The 22,120-nt window shown below is 51.4% G+C and overlaps 1 protein-coding gene and 1 long non-coding RNA gene across 2 annotated transcripts in view; one reads left to right on the forward strand and one right to left on the reverse strand.

The window, feature by feature from the left end:
- The window catches only part of LOC104993749, an 11,879-nt gene extending 999 nt beyond the window's left edge, over window positions 1–10,880 (reverse strand). The window contains exon 1 of the long non-coding RNA XR_825867.1: window positions 7–10,880. This is a non-coding gene — a long non-coding RNA (uncharacterized LOC104993749). The remainder of the gene's footprint in view (window positions 1–6) is intronic.
- SSBP3 (single stranded DNA binding protein 3) overlaps window positions 1–22,120 on the forward strand; it is a 166,535-nt gene that overhangs the window by 70,607 nt on the left and 73,808 nt on the right. The gene's annotated exons all lie outside the window — the stretch shown is intronic.

The following is a 22,120-nucleotide window of genomic DNA, read 5'->3' on the forward strand; positions in this document are numbered from 1 at the left end:
CCCAGCCTCACTTTCTGATCCTTTTGACTCCCACTTGGGCCCTTCATCCAGCCACGCTTTGGCTGTAGGCAGGGGAGTCAGTCAACTGGCTGTGGTCCCTCCTGATGCCAGGGCGAGTTGGGGGCATCCTTGTGGCTTACATGGTCCCCAGAGCACTTACCATGGAGCCCCAGGAGCCCCACCTCCTCATCTCAAGTCAGGAAATGGAGGCACGGAGAGGTGATGGGGACCTACTGAAGGCCACGTAACCAGCGAGTATGGCTGAAGCTGTAATCAGGTCCTGGTAACTTGAAACAGTGATCATCTTGTCCAGCCCTTTGATTTTACTGATGAGGAAATAAAGCCCAGATTTGCAGCTTGACATGGCCAAGGCACTGGCAGAGCAAGAGCTAGAACCCAGGTCTCCTGGCTCCAGATACTGTGTCCTCTCCTCCTCTGCAGCCCGCTCCTCCACTTGGTTTCCTGGTCTCTCATTTCTGTTGCCGCCTCTCCTGCAGGGCTGGTGCAGTGACTGTGCCTGTCACACAGGCTTCCTTTCCCCCTGCTGCTCCCACCAGCCTCCTTGACCACCTGTGTCTGATTATCCCAGTTGTCACTTCCTTTGCCAGGACTGGTAGCCACAGCTGGCTTAAAGGAATTTAGATGAGTGGAAGGAGCATAGCCTTAACCAGGCAGCTTTGGGATCCAATCCCAACCCTTCTACTTGTGAGCTGTGTGACCTTAGGCAAGTTGCTTAACCTTTCTGAGCCCTGGTTTCTCATCTGGGAGATAAGATGATTTGGACAAGATAACCTCCAATCGTCTTCCAGTCCTGTAGGTCTTTGACTAGTGGTTTTCATGACACTGAGTATGACCCACATGGATGTGTAGTTAGAAGCTCTTGGGAGGGGCAGGTGACATGGACCAGCAAGATAAGGCCTGTGATGACAGGTGCAGGGCTTGTATCTGTTTAAAGTTTTGGCTTCGCTGAAGGAGGGCTGTTGCCCTTGGCTTTAGGTGCTGATGGGTGATTGAGGCAAGGACCCCACCAATTTTCACCCCTTCTGTACCACTTCTTTCTCCGCACCCGTACTGTGGGTGTGGACACTGTTCTTGGTGGTGACCACTCGGGGTAGAGAGGTTGCTGGAGCAGCTGATCTGCTTGGCCTTGGATCAGCCAGGCACAGGCAGGTGTCAAATAGCCTTTCACCTGGATGGGATGCCACTGGACTTTTGTCATGGGAGGAACTCGGGCCCTGTTATTAGGCCTGAGGGATAGCTCCTCTGCGTTGGCTCACAGGTGTGAGGTGCAGGGGAGGCGTGTCAGAGTAAAACCAGAAGCCTTTGGCTTTTTGTCCCTGTGTTCAGTCTTGCAATTGTGTTGGCTGTGTACATGGTTTTCATTCTTTGGTTTTTGCCTTGGCTGTGAAGTTGTACTATTTTCTGAAGTAATCCTGTTTCATGTAACCTGAACCCAAGTATCTGGCCATGAAGGGCAAGCTTTTTTTCTCCTCTTCCTTAACAAAGGATATCCTAGACTGCAGCATCTGGAAATGATTTGGCATCTGGTTTAAGTTTGTGTGCGTGCCTGCACACACTTCTGTAACATAACATGTCCCTACCCAGATGAGATGCCTTTGTCTCTCTGTATACCTGTGTTTCTTTCTATATAGAGGATTTTACATAGGGAGGTTATTATATCGGGACATATGCTTATGGGTGTATAAGCCTTTATTTCCAGTTAGAATGAGGAAGTGTTCAAGGGCTTGATGTATAGAAAAAGCACTTGCATTGATGGATGTATTTTTCTTTGCAAAGTTTAATAAACCATTTAACAGTGCCTTCAGTGACTGTAATGAGCTGTTTCCTCATTATTCCCAGGCTCTGTCTTAACAGGCATTCCAAGACCCCTGTCCCCACCGTAGCTCGGTGGCCCCCCACCCAGAGTTGGGTGCTCTAGAACAGGGGTCTCCAACCACCGGACTGCAGACCAGTACCTCCTGTCAGGTCAACAGCAGCATTAGCTTAGAAATCAATTGCACTTGAATCATCCCAAAACCATCCTCCCTTTACCCGGTCCATGGAAAAATTGTCTTCCATGAAACCAGTCCCTGGTGTCAAAAGACTGGGGACCGCTGCTCTCGAGAGATGGCATGGTTCGAGTTGCCCTTTGTTGGCCATCTTTTAATGGTGTCTCTTCCCTGCCTGGTGTTGGTGTGAATGGGGGCCTGTCCTGAGGGATTTCTGGGCCCGTGTTTCCTTCAGATTTGGGCTCTGGGAAGGAATGTTTTGACTGCACAGGGTTGGCACTGTTGGTTGTATTGAGATTGCGCTGCATCAGCAGGTAGAGTTCACGTCCTCACCTTGAGGGTGCTAGGCCTGGTGGAGGATGGCCAGTGGAGGTGAGTGAGATGACCCATGATGGTGGGAGGGTAGGAAAAGAGGACACCACACATCCCCTCCATGAACCAGGGTTTGCCCTTGCTCCCCTTTGCCCAAGGGACTGCTGGTAGGCTGATTTATAGTAATATCTTAGACTCAATGCCAGGAGGATTTTGGTAACCACAAGGATGAGTAAAACAAGAATGGGCCTTGGAGAAGCGGCACATGGAGCTGAGCAAGGCTAGGCAGATGACTCCTGGGGCATGTTATTAATTCCCCTGAATTGCAGGTTAAGGTGGGGATGAAAGGTAAGTGGGGGATGGGTAACATTCCCTCATGGTCACCTCTGATCCTCACTCACCTGGCACCAGAGCCCCCCTGGGGTAGCCTCCCTCCATGGTGGCAGCAGTTATATTTATTGATTTTTCTTTTTTTCTGTTGACAGTGGAGTTTGGCTCAGGTCTTCCTCTGGCTCAGGTCTGATGAGGGCTCTTGAGAGCACTTTCTCATAGTCTTTTCAGCCTGCCCTCTCTGCTTTGGGGACTGCCTGAGAGGGGGATGATTCCGGCCCTCTTCCTCCTCTGGCTCAAGGCTCTGGGGGTGGGGACTGGGGTGTTAGGGACCAAACGATGATGCTTAAGCCAGGATACTTTTATAATCAGACCGTGCCCTCCATCAGTATGTCAGGGCAGCAGGTGTCAACCCAGGTAGTTTGGGATGTACAGCCCTTTAGTGCATGTCGAAGCCTGTCCCCCCAGTTTATAGAACATTTGACCAAAATCCACCTGAGAAGCAATCCATGGTTCCTCTCCCCTCCTCACCCCAGCCTGAGTGGCCTAATGGGGACTGCGAGGTGAGGAGGACAGTCCACTAGGGCCATCCTCCCCCAGGTCCCAGGGAGAGGGGCTGCTGTTTTGTGGAGTGTCTGCTGCAGATTCTTAGAAGCAGGGGGCTCTCTGCTTGGGCTTGGGCCTTGGAACAATCAACAGGGGGCTGGGTGCCTGCAGTGGGTTGGGAAAATATCCATTTCTGGTATACTCTCAGAGCTGTGGTTTCCTTGAGGCTTTGTTCAGCTCCCCTGTAGCGTGGGGCCTGGGCTGAGCCTTGGGGCCCCCGGTGAGGTAGAGGCCCTTGACAATGTGGATGTAGGCCCCAGCTTGGCCGGCTGGCCTGCCACCTCCAAAACATAATTCAGTATTGATTGTGCGGGAAGCCCAGCCTCGGTCACATGCAGTGATCCTCACTCCTTGAAGGGAGAAAGAAAACGGATTTGTCCCTGGTACAACATGCCTTGAAAAATGCATCTTGATTTAAGATTCAGCTTTTTGCAGCATATTTTAAAATGTCAGAGAGATAAATATGCAGCCTTCCTAATACATCTGCCTTGAACAGCCTTAAAAAAAAGTCTGTCGTTCATCCTCAGGGTCACAGGTGTGTTCAAACCGCCCCCTGCCCCAACCTTCCTGCCTTTGATGGTGTGGTGTATCTGTCTCTCTTCCACAAGCAGAGTTTTGTTGGAGACTCAAAAGCCCTCTCTTCCAGAAGTCCAGCAGGTACATTTGTTTCCCTAGTTTTGAGGCTGGTAAAGATGTACAGAGTTTCCAAACAATTTTTTGGAACTTTCTGTTGGACTTGGGAAGCAGGCACTGGCTTCTAGCTGCTTCTATCAGGGGACCCTTTTCACTTCTCGCCAAAGGAGCAAAAGAGGGAAAACACATGCTCCGGCCACAGCCCTCTGAGACGGGCGTGCACGCACTCCTGAGGGTGTAGAGCTGAGGACGCTGGGCCTGGGGTGAGGGGAGCCCTGTTCTTGTGGGGTGCCTTGGGCAAGCACTTCACTTTCCATGATCGGGGTAGTGGCACCTTTCTAAGCTCAGTTCAGGTTTGGAAGGGGGCCGGAACACAGCTGAGGGAGAAGCTTCTGAAGGGTTAAATGGTCTGTGGGGTTTGTAGCCCGCTGTCATTGTGTGGGGCTTTTATCAAATACCCGGGCAACCCAGCTGGTGAAGGGATTGGAAGAACTCAAGGGTTTTTCAAGATGTGACTGAGGATGTCAAGACATTGTTATGCCGGTTGAGAAATTTAGACACCTCAGTGGCCAAAGCAACCGTCTGCCTGGGAGAGAGCTGCCAGGGGAACTTCTGGTTAGATGGGTAGTTGTGCAGGGTTAGGCCTGGAAGGGACCTGGAGGCGTCCCTCTACCCTGGCTTCCCCCATTATGTAGATGAGGAAATGGAGGCCCAGAGAGGGAAAGTGACTTGGCCAGGGTCACACAGAAAATCAGCAGCCATGCCAGAACTAGAGTCCCCCCGCCCACCAACCCTGGCCTGATGCATTTCATTGCCTAGATCTGCTGTCTCAGGTGGGCTGAGCTGGTGACTCAGAGGTCCTGACCATGCCCAGTGAGTGGAGCTCTGCCAGACACTGGGCTTCTGTAGGGCCACCTCCCCTGTTCTGGGTTAGTGGGTTATATCTCTGGGGACCGTCCCTTTGGCATTGGGGACCTTGGCTGTGCTCATTGTTCCTTTGCTGGGTCCCCAGCGTGTTGCTGTCAGGATGCAGAGAGAGGATGGGAGGGCGGGAGGCCTCTCCCCGCATGGAATCTGCCTGGGTCTGAGGTCTGGGATGTTATGTGCCTGTGGAGCAGAAGGGGGAGACCCCGGGGTGAAAGCCCCCATTCTTCTCTCAGCCCCTCTAGTTGCTCTTCCTCTTCCCCTAAAAACCATTTTGAGGATCACAACATTCATCATGAGCTTTATTATGGGAGACTCTTCTTCATGTTTAAAAATAAATGCTGGCTTCCAGAACTATATTTGGTATATGGAAGTCTTTTGCATATAAATGTGCTTAAAGGACAACTGCTTTATTGAAGAAGCAGAGTGAGCCCCAGCTAAAGGGACAAGATGGGGTGGGTGCCGAAGGGACCCTGGGGTCTGCCTTGCTCAGGACAGTTGAGTAGTAGCCTTCAGTCCTGTTGAATTGGCCATCCTTTCCCCAGGGACAATTGTAAAACAGGATAACTGGTACTTAAAAATTCATAGAAAATATTCTTACCACAACGTCATAATTGTTATGACTCAGAAAAGTAGAATTGCCATTCCTCTGTGCCTGTCTGCCCTCACTTTTGCTGCCTACCGAGTCCCCAGCAGCAGCTGCAGAATCATAAAGAGAGAGGAGAGAGGGAGAGAAAGGAAGAGAGAGAGAAAGGGAGAGAGAGAGAAATCCAGGGCAATGCTTTATTTATGTTAACGGCTACATTTGACTTGAAAATTCTGTCCCCAGAGCCTTGAGGTCAGCACATTACAGAGTGATTGATGGCTGTCAGGGGCGGGCAGGGCGGCAGATTGCGGAGGGGAAGTGGACAGATGATGTCGTAGCTTTCGAGGGCTTAGCAGAACCCGGGCCTTGAAAAGAACTTGGTGGAAAACAAAGCAGATGGAGAACTGCTGGGGCCCTTGCCTTTCTCTTTATTCTCTCCTTCCTTCTCCTTTCCCTTTTCTGCTGAACGTAGGAAGTGGGGATGGGGGACACTCCACTCCCATCAGCATGCTCCAGCAGTATGGCTTTTGGATAGGACGCTGGGTAAGATCCTAGAGAGGCCAGACTCCAGAGGGTGCCTCCATCGCAGGTGTCTGCTTAGAAAACATCATGTCGCCTGTTGGTAAAAGCCCCATAGTCACCCCCATCTTCTCCTTGGGCCCTGTCTCCTGAATCTGAAACCAAACAAGGAGGACCAACTCTTGGGGCAAACCATTCCCACCATCTGACCTGGGCTACTTCGGATTATATTTCCAGAGGGCTTCCCAGCTAACTCTTGTGTATTTTTGCTGGTGGGAACAAATGGTATCGGACTCCCAGGCTTGTTTACAGATGGGGAGACACGGGAGTGATGGAGGAGCTTTGAATTTTAAACATTAGCTAATGAAATTGCAGACGGGGGCACTGGGTGGAACGGCCTGGGTATTCCCATGAAACACTTCGTGTCAGCTGTGAGGGAGAAGCCGGCCGGGCTCACTCATGTGCTCCACAAACATTTATGGAGCCCCATCCCTGTGCCAAGAGCTGCGTGAAGTCAGAGGTCTCGGAGTCCTGCCCCCGGGTGTCCCAGCCCCGTTAAATAGAGAATGTGATGCCAACTGTGGGAGCACAGACGGAGCCGGATGGCGGGGATATTCTGCAGGGAGCAGGGCTCGGCTGACACCTCACTAAGGAGGAGGGCAGAGAGCCTGACCTGGCTAAAAAAGGGAAGGCGCTGGGGAGGGGGAGGGCATTCCGGGCAGATCCTGGGGTGGGGGAGGGTGCTGCGAGGCCGGAGGTGGGCCTGGAGCTCTGTGTCTCCCGCTCCAGAGGCTCGAGCAGGATGGCGGGAGGCTGGAGTTCGTCATTTCCCCTGCCTCTGCCTCCCCCTCTCATGGCTGCTCCTGTGCAGTTGTGTCAGAGACAGGACTGGCTGTTCATTCATCCGCTAATTGTTTTGATAAGAGACTCTAATTATCCACTGCGATCATCAGATTACCCTGAGCTCCAGGAGGGAGATTTGAGTTTGAGCTGCTGTGGCAGCCAGCAGCAGCACTCTCTCCGCCGAAAGGGACCCAGCGGTAGTGCCTGGCCCACTGTACCTGGTTCCCAGTCGGTGCTCACAAAGCCTTTACATGAAGGAGTCAGGGGCCCCACCCAAAAGCGCAGCCCCTGATGTCAAGCAGGAATTTCCCTTGGATTATCTTTGCCACTGTGTTGTCCACAGATGAGAGGTTTGGTTCTGGGAATTTCAAAGCAAGGTGAGGAGTGTGGAGAAAACCAGAGAAGAAGCAGTAAATGTCTCTAATGAATTGACATCAGCAGTCAAGACAAAGTCAAATACCTTTTTGGACCATTTGATTAAGTTCTACTTACATGTGATTTTGGTGTAAAGAGAGCAATAGGCAAAAAACAACCAGGAAGGCAGATTATAAATTAATCCAATCATCCAATCCTCCAGCAAAGGTAATGGGGGATGATGGCATCGTAATTGATCTGATACGGACTTTTACAGCATTGGGAGCCTCACAGTAAGGGAGCTTCGAGTCTTCACGGGAGGAGTGACTGTGGCCAGCCCGTAGAAAGATTTGATATGTTGTGTGTGACCTTGCCCCGAAGGGCTTGTCAGAGGAGAGGACCCACCCTCAGCTCCTGTGTTCAGGCAATGTCTATAGGTCCGATGGAGCAGGAAAGCCTGATGATACTTGATCTAGAAAAACATGTTTCCGTCCTGCCTTCTCTCCATGGGATCAGAAACTCTCCGGAAAAAGGGCAGGCTGGGCTATGGGGTCTGGCTGGGATTTGGAAGGGTGGGCAGGGCGCCATTGCCCGCATAACATCAGGTCCTGGCTGAGACACTGGCTGCCACGTGTACTGATGTCTGAGGCGCTGTCTTCCTGCTGATTCAGTGGAGACTCAGTAGTGATCTATCCGTTTCCTTTGGCTCTACACTCTGAAACTCCTTTATTCTTTTTTTTCTTACTTTATTTTTTAATTGAAATATAATTGCTTTATAATGTTGAGTTAGTTTCTGCTGTACAATAGTGTGAATCAGCTATAAGTATACATATATCCCCTCCCTCTGGTGCCTCCTTCCCGTCACACCCTCCATCCCTGAAGCTCCTTTATTCTTGAACCGTTTCTCCCACCTAAGCAGAAAGCCAAGAGAACCTCAGCCCAGTTCTGCCTGGTTCCCCAGTGCCGCCTGCTCCACCGTACTTTCCTCCCTCTCTGAGGAGTGGGGCCGACTTCCCGCCTGGCGTGCTCCTTTGTCTTCACATTTGGGGCTCAGCTAGCTGGGAAGTTTGGCAACATGTCAGGCCATATATCTTGAAAACCGCCCTCCAGAAACGACCTCGTTTAGCAGATTTACTGACGTATCGGGCCTGCCTGTTCTCAGGGGCCGCCATCCTAAATCACAGCAGGTCCACTGGACTTGGACGCCTCAACGCAGAACTTTTCAAAAAATTTCAGGCAGGATATATCACTGCCCCATTAACTCCCTACCATTAATCTACTCCTCCTAAAAACCTGGAGTTTTCCCAAAAGGACTGGAACGTGGTGAAAAACGGACCCATTTGGTAAATTCTGTAAATCAGGCCGGTTTTCTCTCCACGCAGAGGGCCTGCCTCCATCGCCATGGTGATAGGATGCCTGCATGCCATGTGGGCAGGTGCGGTCTTTCAGGGTTTCTGGGGAGCGTCCTGGGGATGGACAGTACTCTGCAGGGATGGCTGCCTACCCCAACCCGTGGGATCCCTGGGTGAAGTGTTCTCTGGATGAGGGTTGGGGCCCGCATCAGGAGCAGTTAGAGACCCTGCAGCAGAAACCTAGCAGGGGAATAGAGGCTGAGCCGGGCTCCAGTCTTGCTTAGCTGATGGGACCCTGCCAAGGACTGTCTGGGGGGACACACTCCTTCCTTGATTCTTCCCTGATCGCTGAAGAGGCTCTTTGTTGTGATGAGGCTTATCCACAGCCCCAGAGACTAGTGAGAGTCCACCTACACTTCTTTTTTTAAGCCTGTACACGTGCTATTCTTCTTCAGGTTCTTTTCCCATTTGGATTATTACAGAATACTGAGCAGAGTTCCCTGTGCTCTACAGTAGGTCTTTGTTGGTCCAGCCGTACTTCTGGTTCCTATGACTAGAGACTTCTTCCTTTTGGAAGAAGATGATATCCATGAGCTGGGACTTTGGAGCCCATAGACCTGGGTTTGAACTCCAGTTTTCTTGGTTGGTAACCTCAGGAATTCAGGGGCATTTGAAAAAGGAAAGATACATGATTTGGAAGAGAGGGGCCCTGGGTTGAGCAAAAGGAAGACGAGAAGGAACAACAATGGTCCCCAAGTCCCCAGTCTCTCTGTCCTCCACTCTGTATCTGTATGGGGATGAAGATCATTCTGCAGGCATGCTTGAGGATGAAATGAGTTAATTCTTGTAAAATGTTTAAGATAGTCCCTGGTACAGCACTGACTTTCTGTAAATGGTGCCCCATAAATCTGGTGGGGATACATAGCTTACCTACTGCACCCCACTTGCTTATCCTGCTGCGATGGGCCCATGCCAACCTGAAGGAGGAGCTCCTCTTTTTCACTAAATCCCCACTGCCCTCCCCCTAGCCTTTGCAGCCTCACTGGTAGAAGCCTCAGAGCTGGAAACTCTGTGTAGGTCAGGGCCTTCCCCTGCTCCTTCCAGAGTCCATCCTTTCCCCCTCAAGAACAGGTGAGAATTCTGTTAATTCAGTGCGCGTCCCCACTGTTCCTGGAATCCTGGCTTCTGGAATCCAAGATGAGCTTTCCCTGCGCGCAAGCACCTACCGCCTCTGCAGGCCTTTACCCTTCCCTCTGCTTGCCTGAAGGCAGAAAGCACGGCTGTAAGGCCAGGAGCAGTCCTCTCCTGCCTGTTGGGACAGGGTCTGGAAAGCAGGCCGAGACAGGAGACTGGAGCACCCCCTTCTGCAGGGAAGAGAGGGAGCCTGGTTCCAGCAGCACACCTTGGCATCCCGCCCTGCTGGAGGAACTGGTTTCCAGGGCCTGACTCCCAGCCCCACCTGCTGGAGGGGTTCTGGGGGCTGGGCCCGAGGATCTGGCCTGTGTTTCTTGGAGTAGTTTACTTTTTCCTCCGCCTTGGGCGAAAGTACCTATTATCTGTGCATCTCCTGGCCTTTTACAAAGCTAATTAAGCCCTGGAGGCAGAGTTTTGGGACCTAGATTTCTTTCCCAACTAAAGAGTTGTTTTTAGGTGCTCTGGGAGCTTAATTGACTTGCTCGAGGGGTGCCCATTGGTTCTGGGGGCTGAAGTGGGGGAGGGTGAAGGACCCTGAACCTCTTTCCTCTTGCAACTACCCTCCTACCTCCTAAATGTCCTAATAATTCAAAGATCCTTACCATCTCTTTGTTCTAGAAGCCTGAAGTCTCCTCCTGAGTTTCTTGAAATTTATAGGTGAGGGAGGGTTCAACGAACAGACTGTGTGGAGTGTAAGTCCTTATTTATCAGTATTGTCCCAGCAGGCAGAGATGTTCTATGTTTTTATTCCTAGCACCCCAGTAGCATATCTGGTATAGTTCTGGAGGAACCCAGTGATTGTATGGGGTGCCTGCCCTTAGACAGGTGCTGTGTTGGACTTTCAGAGCTACCAGGTAATGCCAGTTGACCTGGAGGTATAAGTGGATTGTTGGAACTTGGCAGAGTTGATTGGGATGGAGTATGGTTTCTGACTTCCTCCTTGGAGCCTGTCGGCTTGAAAAGATAGTCGCAATGAAAAAGTTGAGAGTTATGTTTTATTCAGGGGAAAGTTCTAGGACTTAAGCTTGAGAGACAGCATCTCAAGTAATCCTGAGAGAACTGCTTGGAGGAGGTAGGGGGAAGAGGTAGATTATATAGAAGTTTGCAACAGAGGGCAGGTGGTCTGAACATCAAAAGTATTTTTGTGAATTAAAACCAAATATCTCACATTGAAGAATTTAGTGCTTTTCTACATGTGGGAAGATTCAAGAGTCTGGGCTCACTTTCCTGTGCATCTCAGCTATCTGGGGCCGGTATCCTGAAGAACACATCCCAAGTTCTTTGGGGCTCCCTGTAGGGAGTGGCTGCAACCTGATGGCTGCACAGGTGTTCTCCTTCCCGAGTGCCCTGGAGGGCTGGAATCACTGATGACTGTGACATCCTTGGTTATCGATATGGCAGGAAATACTCCATTTCTCAAGTCCAAAGCTTTTTCCTTCTGTCCTTCCTAGGAGAAAGGGCCTTCGTCTTCTGCATCTGTTCAGTGGACACCTAACTTGACTTGGCCTGGCTGTTATTGTTTGGTATTAGGTCGGTGTCGTCTTACATTTATGTGCCAGATACATTATTAGGTGGTAGTGATAAGACCAAATTACTTTGTGGGCCCTTGAGGGCCCCGCCTTCTGGCCCAGGGAAGTGGAGGCGGGCAGTGCCTTAGTGTAGACCTGGATCAGAGTGGGGTGTCCCCTGTCTACGCTGGTGGGTGCATGCACGTCCACCTCAACCCACTGATGCATTCCACTTGCCTCGTGCCACATGAAACCTCAAGTCCACGAGATTCTTTAGTCCTTGTCAGTTCTGTTAACCACCTGTTACTGTCAGAACTGTATGTTAACTCTCTCTTGCCTGGTCAACCTGTCCTGACAGCCAGGGGCAGGGGTAGAGCAGAGACATGTGACCAGACCAGAACCTTCCTGTGCAGTGATCTTAAAAACCGCCCCTTGGGAAGGCTGCAGCGAGGACCACACCTATGGATCTGTGCCCTCTGTCTTCCCCACCTGCAGCCTTGGGTGTCGGGTAGACCTGCTAAGTTTTGAGTCCCAGGGCTTTGGAAGGGGCACAGTAGAGCAGTTGGCATTCCATTTTTCCAGCCTCTTTCGCAGCCAGCTTTCTGTTTTTATGTCTTAAGCCATCAAGCAATGCGGAAAACTTTATGGTTTTACTCTCTTCCTTGCTTACCTAATTCCCTCACTGTATAAATCAAAGGACTCAGATTCCCCCCTTCTCCCAGTCCTCCACTGTGAGGGCCAGTCTTTCTATTTGTACCTTGATGGACTCCAGCTCCCTTTAATTTGTCCTCCCCTGACTGATTAGAACAGCGCACAGTAGACACTCAAGGATGTTTGAATGAATGAAGGCATCTTGTCTGCCCTCCTCGTAGGAGCTCATTGTGTGCAAGCACGTCATCTTGCTGAGTGATACACATCCTTTATTTGATGTGCTAAGCACCTCTCAAGGGTCGACATCAATGCCCCCACTTTTCACAGGAGGAAGAGTCTGGGGCCCAGGCAGGTGAAGACCCTCGGAGGCCCCTAGCCGTCGGGCTACCCTGCAGCATCTGTGGGATACTTAGGTAATGTGGTGAGAGCTTTCAGGATGCGAGCCCTGGGACAGAAGCCAGGGATGGACACCATCCAGTCACTTGACCTCAGGCAAGAGATTGCCCAACTTGAGTCCTCAGTTTCCTCATCTGGAAACAGGGTATGTGTGTTGGGGGGCGGGGGCGCTGGGATGAATAGAAACTGCCAGGTGCTGCCAGAGTTTCCTCTGAAATGTTCATAGGGCCCTGCTGCACCCATGTCTGTGTATCTCAAGGAGTCTCTTTCTTCTCTGCTTCAGGATGAAGCAGACTGTCCTTTGCCCACAGCCTCCTCATCCCTCAGGCATGACCAGAAGGGCTCCTTCTGGTCACGCCACATTCCCTTTACCACCGTGCCTTTGCACGTGCCGTCCCCTCTGCCCAGAACGTGGACGCTCCTTTTGCTTGCTTGGAGGTCAGGTGTCCCTTGACAACTGGGCTCTCAGTTCTTTTCCCAGCACGTCTTCCCTGACCCCCCGCAAGGTAGAATAAACTGCTCCTTCTTCCTGCTTTCCCTCCCTCCCCCCACCTCCTCCCTCCCTTTCCCAAATTCACTGGTTGCATGCCTCCTACATGCCAGGCATCCGACAGGTTGCTTTGGTTCCCGAGACAGCCTCTGGAGCTTACCTCTGTGGATTGAAGATATTTATTTGCTTGTCTCCCCCGCCCAGTCTCTGCCCCAGCTTCCTAGCACCTGGATGATGCTCAGGATCCTGACTGACTGCCCAGCAGCTTGGGTATTACCTTTAAAACCTGTTTCATGTTGTCTTTGAAGTTGGGCCTCTCCCCTCCTTGGTTTTTGGTTTTTTTTTTGGCGGTGTCAGCATTTCTCATCTCAGAAATTGTCTTTTCTTCCACATAACTTTTATTTGGTGCTTTCCAACCCCTCCGGAAGTCACCTATATTTGTGTTGAATCTCCTTTCCCCTGGACTGGAAGCCCCTGGAGAGAGCTTGAAGTCCTATTCTCTCCCACCTGCCTGGAATGAGTCAGGTTCCCGTATGGGAGTGGGTGGCAGGAGGCAGGGGTCGTTACATTTCAGAGATCTGGAACTGACGGAGCCCCTCTTCTATGAAAGCCTGAAAAATAGTGAGGTCTGTCCAGACTGTGAGTTTGAGACCAGTCTCCCCAGCACTAATCTTTGTGGTTGACTCTTTGCTTGGACGTCCCAGACCACCTGCCTTCTTCAAAGAGAAGGGCCAACAAAAGAACAATAAAAATACCGGAAACACCATGTCTTAGCTGTCCCCGCTTTCTTCAGGACCCTGTTTTACAGCCTAATAAATTGATGCAGAACCTGCTTTGGGCCATTTTTCCTGGAGGTGGTCATTGTCCCTTTGGAAAGCTGGCGCCTGCCTGGAGGATTGATCATTAACAAACTCAGGCATGGTCTGGGTAACCCAGGGAGTTAAAGGCAAGTAACCCAGGGAGTGGGCTTGCACTGGGACGTTAAGGGCCTTTCCAGTAGTTGGACTAAGGGTGGGTTCTGTAGCAGGAAGCTGAGCTATGAGGCAGTGCCCTCCTTCCAGGAGAATTCCTGTTATGGGGGAGTCCTCAAGGGTTCCCCTTCCCTGGTTTTTGTCTCCCTTCCTTTCCAACAAAAGCACGTCTGAGTACCTACATGGTGGCTGGTGTAGCTTGGCTGGGAGCTACACAGGGGTTTACAGTCCCATTCCTGGGATTTAATTTTGACGATTAAACAGTTGCCATTCGTGGGGACGTGGGCCTTGGTTCTGATTTAGTTCCATGACCTAGACTCAAGTCCTGCTCATTACTTGAAAGCTGTGTGAGATTTAAGTTGGCTTATCTCTGAGCCTGTGTTCCCTTCCAGAGTTTGGCGATGAGGAGGTGGTCTTTGCTTGTGATTGTTATAAGGATTAGAAAGAGTACATATAGAAGCACTTGATACTTACTTGGTGCTTATAGTGGTTGGTCCCCAGCTCTTTTCCATTGAGCATGATCTGCAGCAGCCAGTGTGGCACTGAAAACCTAGAATACTAAATATTTGGCCACAGAATTGCAGTGTTTGCGAGCCTCGGTTTGCTCATCTATAAAATGGGCATACTCACTCATCAGGTTGCTGAGTGTAGAAAATTAAATCATAGGAGGGAGGTGCTGGGTATGCCCTGGGACAGGATATACTTATTTCCCATCACTTACTCAATAAGCTTTAAGGAGATATTAACTGGTATAGATCAGGTTAGTGCACGTAGTATAATGATCCAGAAATTTTTACAGTGGGAGAGCAGAGGAGTGGCGAAGATTCCACACTTGGGCTTGGGGATCTGGAGAGGTTTCTGGGAGGTACTGTCACCTGCTTCATCAGGAGGGGACCTGGGGGGTGGGGGAAGGCTGGAGACCTGGTCCTTCCCCAGCATCCTGTTCCTTTAAGCCCGGGCTTCCAGCTTCTCCACCAGGAGGTAAGACTCTGCAGAGAGCTGCTTGGAAAGCTTCATCTTCCCCCTCCCCCAAACTCTGGGGGTGTGAAGATGAACTGGTGTAACTATAGCTTGGTGTTTTGGTGTCTGTGAGAAAAGCAGAATTGGCTCAAGCTGCTTTCTCAGTTAAGGGGATTTAAGAAGGGGAAAAAAAAAATTAATCCAACCCTGGTGATCAATCTGACACCTTCCCTTTGAGCCCCAGATGGCTGATTGGGGTGGAAAGTTGGCCACTGCTGCTGTTGGAGAATGGAATGGTGTCTCTGTCTCTCTCTCTACTGAAAATGATGGCTTTCTGTACACGCATGCACACTATTTATAAAGCCTGCCTGCCTGGTTTGGTTTTTTGGAGGATATTTCAATATTCCCAGAAGGTTCCTGTTGGTTAAATGTCATTCTTGGAGGTGTCGTGTTAACAGGGCTGGAAACCAGGTCTGTCTGCCGTGGTTCCGTCTTCCCTTCCTCTTCTCCCCTTGCTGAAGTCCCTGGCCTGGAGGCTTCGAGGTCGACATCTCAAAGCAGGTTGGAGACCCAGGTTTTTGTCTCCGCCTGCCTTGAGTCTGGTGCCCTTTGTGTTTTAAAGACAACTTAAGGGGAAGTTTGGAAAGTGAAAGGAAAACATTCAGTCTACCATTATCTTATCACAACTTCTAGACTTGGACAAAATGTTGTCCGGGTCTGAGCATGTGTTTGTGGTCTGCCGCTTTTTCTTTTGATAAGCGTGTTTCCACTTACTCCTAATTATCCTCTAATGGCTGGTTTTATTTAACTATTTCTCTATTACTGGATATTCCTTCCTGCCCTCCCCCTCCGCATCCCGCCATCGTATATAACACTGCAGTGAACATCTTTGCATTTCATTTTGGATGGTTTCCTTGGAATAAATTCCCAGAAGTGAAATTACTAGGTCAGAAAGTATGAACCTCTCCTTTCAAGATCCTTGTGTCCCGTTGCCAAATTATTTTCCAAAGGATCATCTTGATGTGTACTGATGCTCGAATAGACAAATGGCTATTGTAACTGCATTTTTACTTGGACTGGAGATTATAAAACAAGTATTTAAAGGAAGGTCTTTCTTTGCCCTAGATGAAAAATTTTATAACTCAGACTTTCCTACTTTTTGTACTAACTACCAAGTCCAACTGCGATGTGCTCGCTCGCCAAGGGGAGCGTGGTGAGTCCTTTCTGTCCCCTGACTGCCAGACACTCTCAGCCGCCCAGGAGAGAGAAGAGACGGGGGCTGGAGGGAACAAAGGTAGAGCGGGCGCGCCCTCGTGCTGCTGCCTGAGTTGCCCGTGCTCTCGGAGATGGAGGAAGACCAGGAGAGCTGCAACCCCGAGAGTGGGCACAGCCGGTGCTTCCTCTGTACAAGAAGGCTCTGGGAGTGCCCTGGTTCATCTTTCTGTTCAACAGTGTGTATGGGGCCTCCTGGGCACCAGGCTCAGTGGGGATAGGGAGATGGATGGGAGCCAGCAGTCTCTCCAGGCAGACAGAATCACACAGGGAGTTTCTATATGATGTGACAGATGGCTGGAGACGGTGCCATGGATGATCAGGGCTGGAGTGACAAGCTCTCCCGTTCTTTTGTTCTTCGGATTTTCGACTCCCTTCTCCCTTCCCTGTGCGATGGGGGCTTCCCTTACCAAGCAGGAAGGTTGGTCAAATCAACAAGTATCCCTGCCTTGCCCAGTGTTTGTTCTCAGCCGGCTTGTGACTGCATGGAATTTCCATGCTGGGAAGGGATGTTGGAAGCCAGCACCCCAGTCCCTACTGGGATACAGCCAGTGACGGGGAGCTCAATACCTAATGAGGCGCTACTACTCCAGAGTAGCCTCTACTACTCCAGAGACGTTCTCTCTAGAGCCTTTGGAGGTCCTTTTTACGAAGGATCTAAAGAAAAAGGTCAGGTTATAGAATATTTGTCCAGGGAAGCAGAATTAGAGGTTTCAGGCCCCAAGTCCCATCGATTTAACAATCTGCTTAACAAATCTTTTAGTTTTTTGAGGACCTCAGCTCTTGGTCACACTGTGACATATATAGAAGGGTTCTTATACCCGTGGGTCTGTAAAATGGAAAGTCCTTTTTATTCACTGCTTCTCCACGGAGTTTGTGCTACATGGTATGTCCTCAGAAAAGCTTTTTTGGGTGTGTCACACACATTGGGTTGGTGTGGTTTGTCATGGTGTGGTCACCTACCCCCACCCTCACCAGAGAACCAAGTGATCCTGTCGCCCCTTGGAGACTGGGTCTAGGGTTACATGTTGGGCTGGGTGCTCTTTCCCTTCTCTTTGAGAACTCCTGGGAAGAGCCCTCAAATAGGAGGGGAAATTTGGGTGCTGGCACTAACTTTGCTCCTTATTAACTGGCTGGCAAGGCCCCTCCCAGCCCCTATATTACATCTTGGCCCCTCTGGTACCTTCCAGGCCTGGAAAGTGAAAATCCCAGAGTTCATGCTTGCTGCCCTGAGGTTCAGGGAAACTTAGTTATCTTGACCCTAAGGAGCATCTGCTTAAGACCTCTGCACAGAGGCAATGGGCAGCCTGCAGCCGTGGGGGAATGGGGCAATCTGGGCCTTCGCACTTTGGCACAGGTCCCCAGGGGACTTGACTTTGGCCGTCAGAAACCAGCACACAGCAGGCTTTGGTGTGGTCATCTCCCCCACCCCCATCCTCTTCCTGGCTGGGGAGCAGGGAAGCCCTGAGTCAGGAGAGAACTGTGCAACCTGCAGACCATGCAGGCAGGAGGGAGGGTCACAGGACCCTGCTCCCAGCTGCCTTCCATTGTCTTATCGGCAGTGACCGCAGCCCCCACCCCCAGGTCTTCTTTTTGAGAATAAACATATCAACAGGATTGATTACCCGATCGGTCCCTGGGCAGCTGGCTCTGGCCTGCATCTGGAGCCGATTTCTCTGCTGTCACACACCCATTGTCTTGGATTGTTCACTTCCACAAATCAGAGGTTGGCTTCACCGCCCTAACCCTACCACGACCCCCAGATGCTTGTTTGTCGGTCGAATGAACACTTCCTGCTCAATGAAGGGAAAAAAAAAAAAAGAGCCTGAAGCACACGTGGGCAGCCCTCAGTCCCTACTCTGCTCTGTTGTAGACAGGATGTTCCCATCCCAGCCCCTCCCTGGCCTCCGCCCGCCCTGGGCCTGCCTTTCCAAAGTGGATTCAGAGTGGAGATGTTTCCAGGAAGCTGGACTGTCACCCCCTCTCCTCCCAACGGAAGGGACACCCAGGCGCTTCAGCTGTACACTGTCCCCAAGTGGGACCAGCAGGTTGTGAGCCCTGGCACCCCGGGCATGGGGGTTGGTCTGATCTGAACGCTGGGCTCAGGATCTGTGATGTCCTGATGGGACAGCCTTAGGGGCACAGGGACGGTCGACTCTTGCTTTGCTTGGGGTGGGGACTGTGAAGAAGTGCATGGAAAGGGTTCTCAGGTTCTGTATGAAATCCTGCCTGTCCTTCCAGGCACACTGTGAGCTTCACCCTCCTTGGAAAAAGAAGCCCCCCTCTGACCACTTGCCCCAGACACTCTCCCTTTCCTTTGAAATACTGCAAAGTTCAGAGCTGGCGGTGTGTGCTGAAGCCCTTTTTCCTGTGGGCTGCCACTTTGTTGCACAAGAATGAGGAAGGCCGATTGGCCAGTGAGAGCTGGAGAGAAGCAGTTGGGTTTAGGCTAAGACAGATGTGTCCCAGAGCCTCCATCAGCTGCAGGGAGAGGCCTGGCTGCTGTAGGTGTGAGGCTGCAGAGCCTGGGCTGTGGGAGAATGACACCAGGACTCTGTGCTGTCTTATTGCTTTTTCCTAGTGACAGTAACTTGGCCCGTTCTCTAGCTGCAGACCTGTGTATGCACCAGACATGGGAGTAGGGATGGAGGTGGCCGGTGGAAGGGTTCAAGGTAGTTGGGCTGCTTTGCATAGCCCACTGATTTGTAGCTCCCTCCCTGAGCAGTTGTGGTGATGGTGGACATGACATGGCGGTCATGTCTTATCCTTGTGGCTATGTGTCTGGCTTGTGTGTTCTGATGAGAGTTCTTCAGAATAGCCTCAATCTGGGGCTCGTGTTGGTACAGTCCTTTTAGTTTTCCAAGCCCTTGGCCTCTCCTGTCCTTCATGAGCCCCACAACAGCCCCACAGATTAGGCAGGGTGCTTATCTTCCTTCATTTGGCCCCTACGCCCCCCAGGGCCTGGGAATCCAGTAGGGGTTGGACCCAGCTTTGCCCTCCAGGTTCTCCACACCACCTTGCTGCTTTCTGGCTTTTGTTCATAAGCAGAGCGCGTTCCCAGCTCAGCCCTTCCCACCTCTTCGTGTGAATATTTCCAGCCTAAGAGGACCTTGGTTCTCACTCAGAGCTGTTGGTGGGTTTCTGCCTTGAGGCCGGGCTGCCCAGGGCCAGGCTGTCCCTCTGCTGCCCCCTTCTGGGGTGACCCGTTCTCTCCCCGTGCCTGTCCCCTCCTTGCTTTCCCGGCAGAGTCTCGGCCTTGGTGTTGTCACTAGTCACTAGTGGTCGTCGGGGGAAATAGACCCTAGCACATGTAACTTGGGACACCTGTGAAGCCGCTCGAGGCCCTGGAGAGCTGAGGGTGGGGACCTGGCTCCTTCTAGCTGCCATCAGCCCTCAGTGCAGAGACCCAGTCTCACAGGCAGACAGGCTCACCTTGCCCTGCCTGTCACACATTATAGGCATTTCAGTTGTCTGGCGGAGCAGCCAGTGAAAACACTGTAAGTGGGGGAATGCTCCTCTTCCCAGGAGTGGAACAGGCAGGACCTGATACCCGGCCTTTCTCCCGACTCCCATCAGGGATGCTGCCCGCCCCAGCCCCGCTTTTCCACTTAGCTCTTGTTCTCCCCAAGGTCTGGACTAGTACTTTGTAGATGGCATCAGGGAACCACTTACCCCAATTAAAACAGCCAGAGCGGGGTGGGAGGAAATGGGCTGGGGTGTACTGGGACTGTGTTAGCTAATGCAAGGAGTGCTTTTTAAAAGGCAGGTAGAAAACTTTTTTTCTCTTTGTAGATTAATTAAAGCCCCTTCTTCAAATGAGCCTCTGGAAGGTGTGTCAATGGGCCCTGTTTTCCTGTGGATACCCAACTCTGTGCAAACTACCCCCCTCCACCAGAAAAAAACCTCCATACTCTCAATGCCTTTCGAAATTTCTGTGAAAGGTGACCAAGTGTTTTTTAAAAGAGCTCCCCCTCTGCGATAAATGCCAGGTAGTGACTGAGCCTGCAGCCCCCCAGGGAGCGTGAAGAAAGCCGGGCTAAGCATTGAAGAATGGGCGGAGAGAGGGTAGGAGGCTGGCCGTACCTCCCCGAAGTCCCCGCGGCCTGCTGGCAGCAGCAGGCACAGAGCTGGGCATCTCGTCAGAGCCGGGCAGATGGCGTTCACCTGCTCGGGACGTGCTCCCTAGTGCTGGGGCCCTTGGAGTTGCCGGGATAATAACAGACAGCTGCCAGCTCCGGGCCGAGGTCTGCGGGCATTCAAAGGCTTGGAAGTGTGCGGGGAGAAGAAGCTGCCCTTGCTAGCTCGCTCAGGGCCTCCCCTCCCGCCTTGCCTCGCCTTTTGTTTTGAGATTTGTGCCCCCCTCCCTCCCGCACCAACATCCGAGCAACAAGAGCATTTTAATAGAGGACAGTTCTGTTTTGGAAACGACAAGAAAGCGCCTCGTCGAGTGTGACCTGGCTTCTCCTTTGTCCAGCCTACCCTGCTTTGTGTGCGTCTGCAATGGGTTTTGTTCCAGGGGGCAAAGGAGTTGGACATGGATTTGGTGTGTTCCTGGGGTTTTCTTTCTTTTTCCTTTTCTTGGCAGCGGCTAAAGCTTTGGGTTATTTCTGAGCACAGGGCATTTGGGGATCTGGGGATTTTCGGGACCACTCCAGGGTCTTTGAGTGACCGTGTGGTGTCAGAAACAGTGAGCAGCAGAGAAGGCAACTTTCCATCTGCCTGGCGTTTTCTCAGCCCATTGTGTACATGTGGAAGGGACAGATAATTTCTCAGAGTGCGATGGGCCTCGCATACTAGTAGGAACGTTTCCCAAGGTATCAATGAAACTCAAGGCTGACTGTTTTGAGAACCAGCTTCATTTCCTTTCTCTGTCTGTAGCAAAAGGGCGCTGGTGCTTCCTTGGTGATCTGGTTACCACATCGTGGCTAAAGTCTGTGCAGGCCAGTGTTGAGTCCCCCTGGCCTGTCTCAGCAGCAGCATCTGCTCTCATTAGGCTACTTGCAAAAAAATGTATCTTGTTTGGAGGCAGCTCAGTTTGATGGGGTCTGGTAGAAATTTTATAACCTCCCTCCATACAGAACTCATGCCTCACTCACTCAGGCCAAGCTTGGGAGGCAGGTTTGCCCAGCAAAGTAGAGTGTCAGTAAGATGAGGAAGTCTATTTGATGGTCTACGCTGCTGGAAGTTGGCATGCTTCATGGGCTTACATGCTCTGTGTGTGCCTCGTACAGCCCATCAGAGGGTGGTATAACTTTGTTACAGAGGTAATCAGACCAGCTTTTTATCTCTTATCCCTAATCATTCCAAACCAGTGGGATTTTTCTATACAGCCACCGGCAGAGATTGCCTTTTCCTTAGGGGGAACGGCCATTTTTCGGCTGGGCCACACAGCTTGTGGGATCTTAGTTCCTCCACCAGGGATTGAAACCTGGGCCCCATGAATGAAAGCATGGAGTCCAAACCACTGGACTGCCAGGAAATTTGCTTTCTTTGGTATTCTTAATTTTCAGAGCAGACCTAATGGTGAATCCTTGCCCTTCTGATCAGTGACCTGTCCTGCTCTTCTGTTGTTTTAACTACTGATGAGCAGCTCTGGGGAGGGAGATGTGCTTTAAAATATTGCTTAGCTCATTCTATGAACACTAGAGATTCAGAGATAAAGGAAGGCAGGGTCTCTGTCCTCGAGGAGCCCACCAAGGAGACAAACAGCCCTGACCACAGTACAGTGGGGTGGGTCCCAGGCAGCGTCCCAGCCAGGCTGCATCAGGCATGGAGGACGGGGAAGACTGGTTGGTTCTGCAGGGCCGAGGAGATGCAGGGTGAGTATAAAAATTGGTCGAAGAGGTGATGACTTAGGAGTGGAGAGTGGGTATTTGCTGCACAGCCAGGAGGGTGGGGAAGCGATTATCCTCAAAGGAGGCCGTGTGCCCTCAGGTTCTAGGGCCAAAAAAGCAGAAGAAGGATGTGATGGGGGCGTAGGGTACCCCGAGTTAGCGGGGCCAGTATGGCCTCTTGAAGCCTGAATTTCTCTCGTCCTGGGGGCTGTGGGGACAGGGAGCGGCTGGAATCCTGTCTGAGTCTTTCACCATTAGAGTCCTCAGGTTGAGTGTCAAGGTCAGTAATGGTGGTGGGCCGCAGTGGAAGAGCCTGTGGGTGTCAGGTAGATACCAGCTCTGCCAGCTACCGCTGTGTGACCCTCGGTAAGCTAAG

The sequence above is a fragment of the Bison bison genome, unplaced genomic scaffold, assembly GCF_000754665.1.
Source record: "Bison bison bison isolate TAMUID 2011002044 unplaced genomic scaffold, Bison_UMD1.0 scf7180017864244, whole genome shotgun sequence".
Lineage (NCBI taxonomy): Eukaryota > Metazoa > Chordata > Mammalia > Artiodactyla > Bovidae > Bison > Bison bison.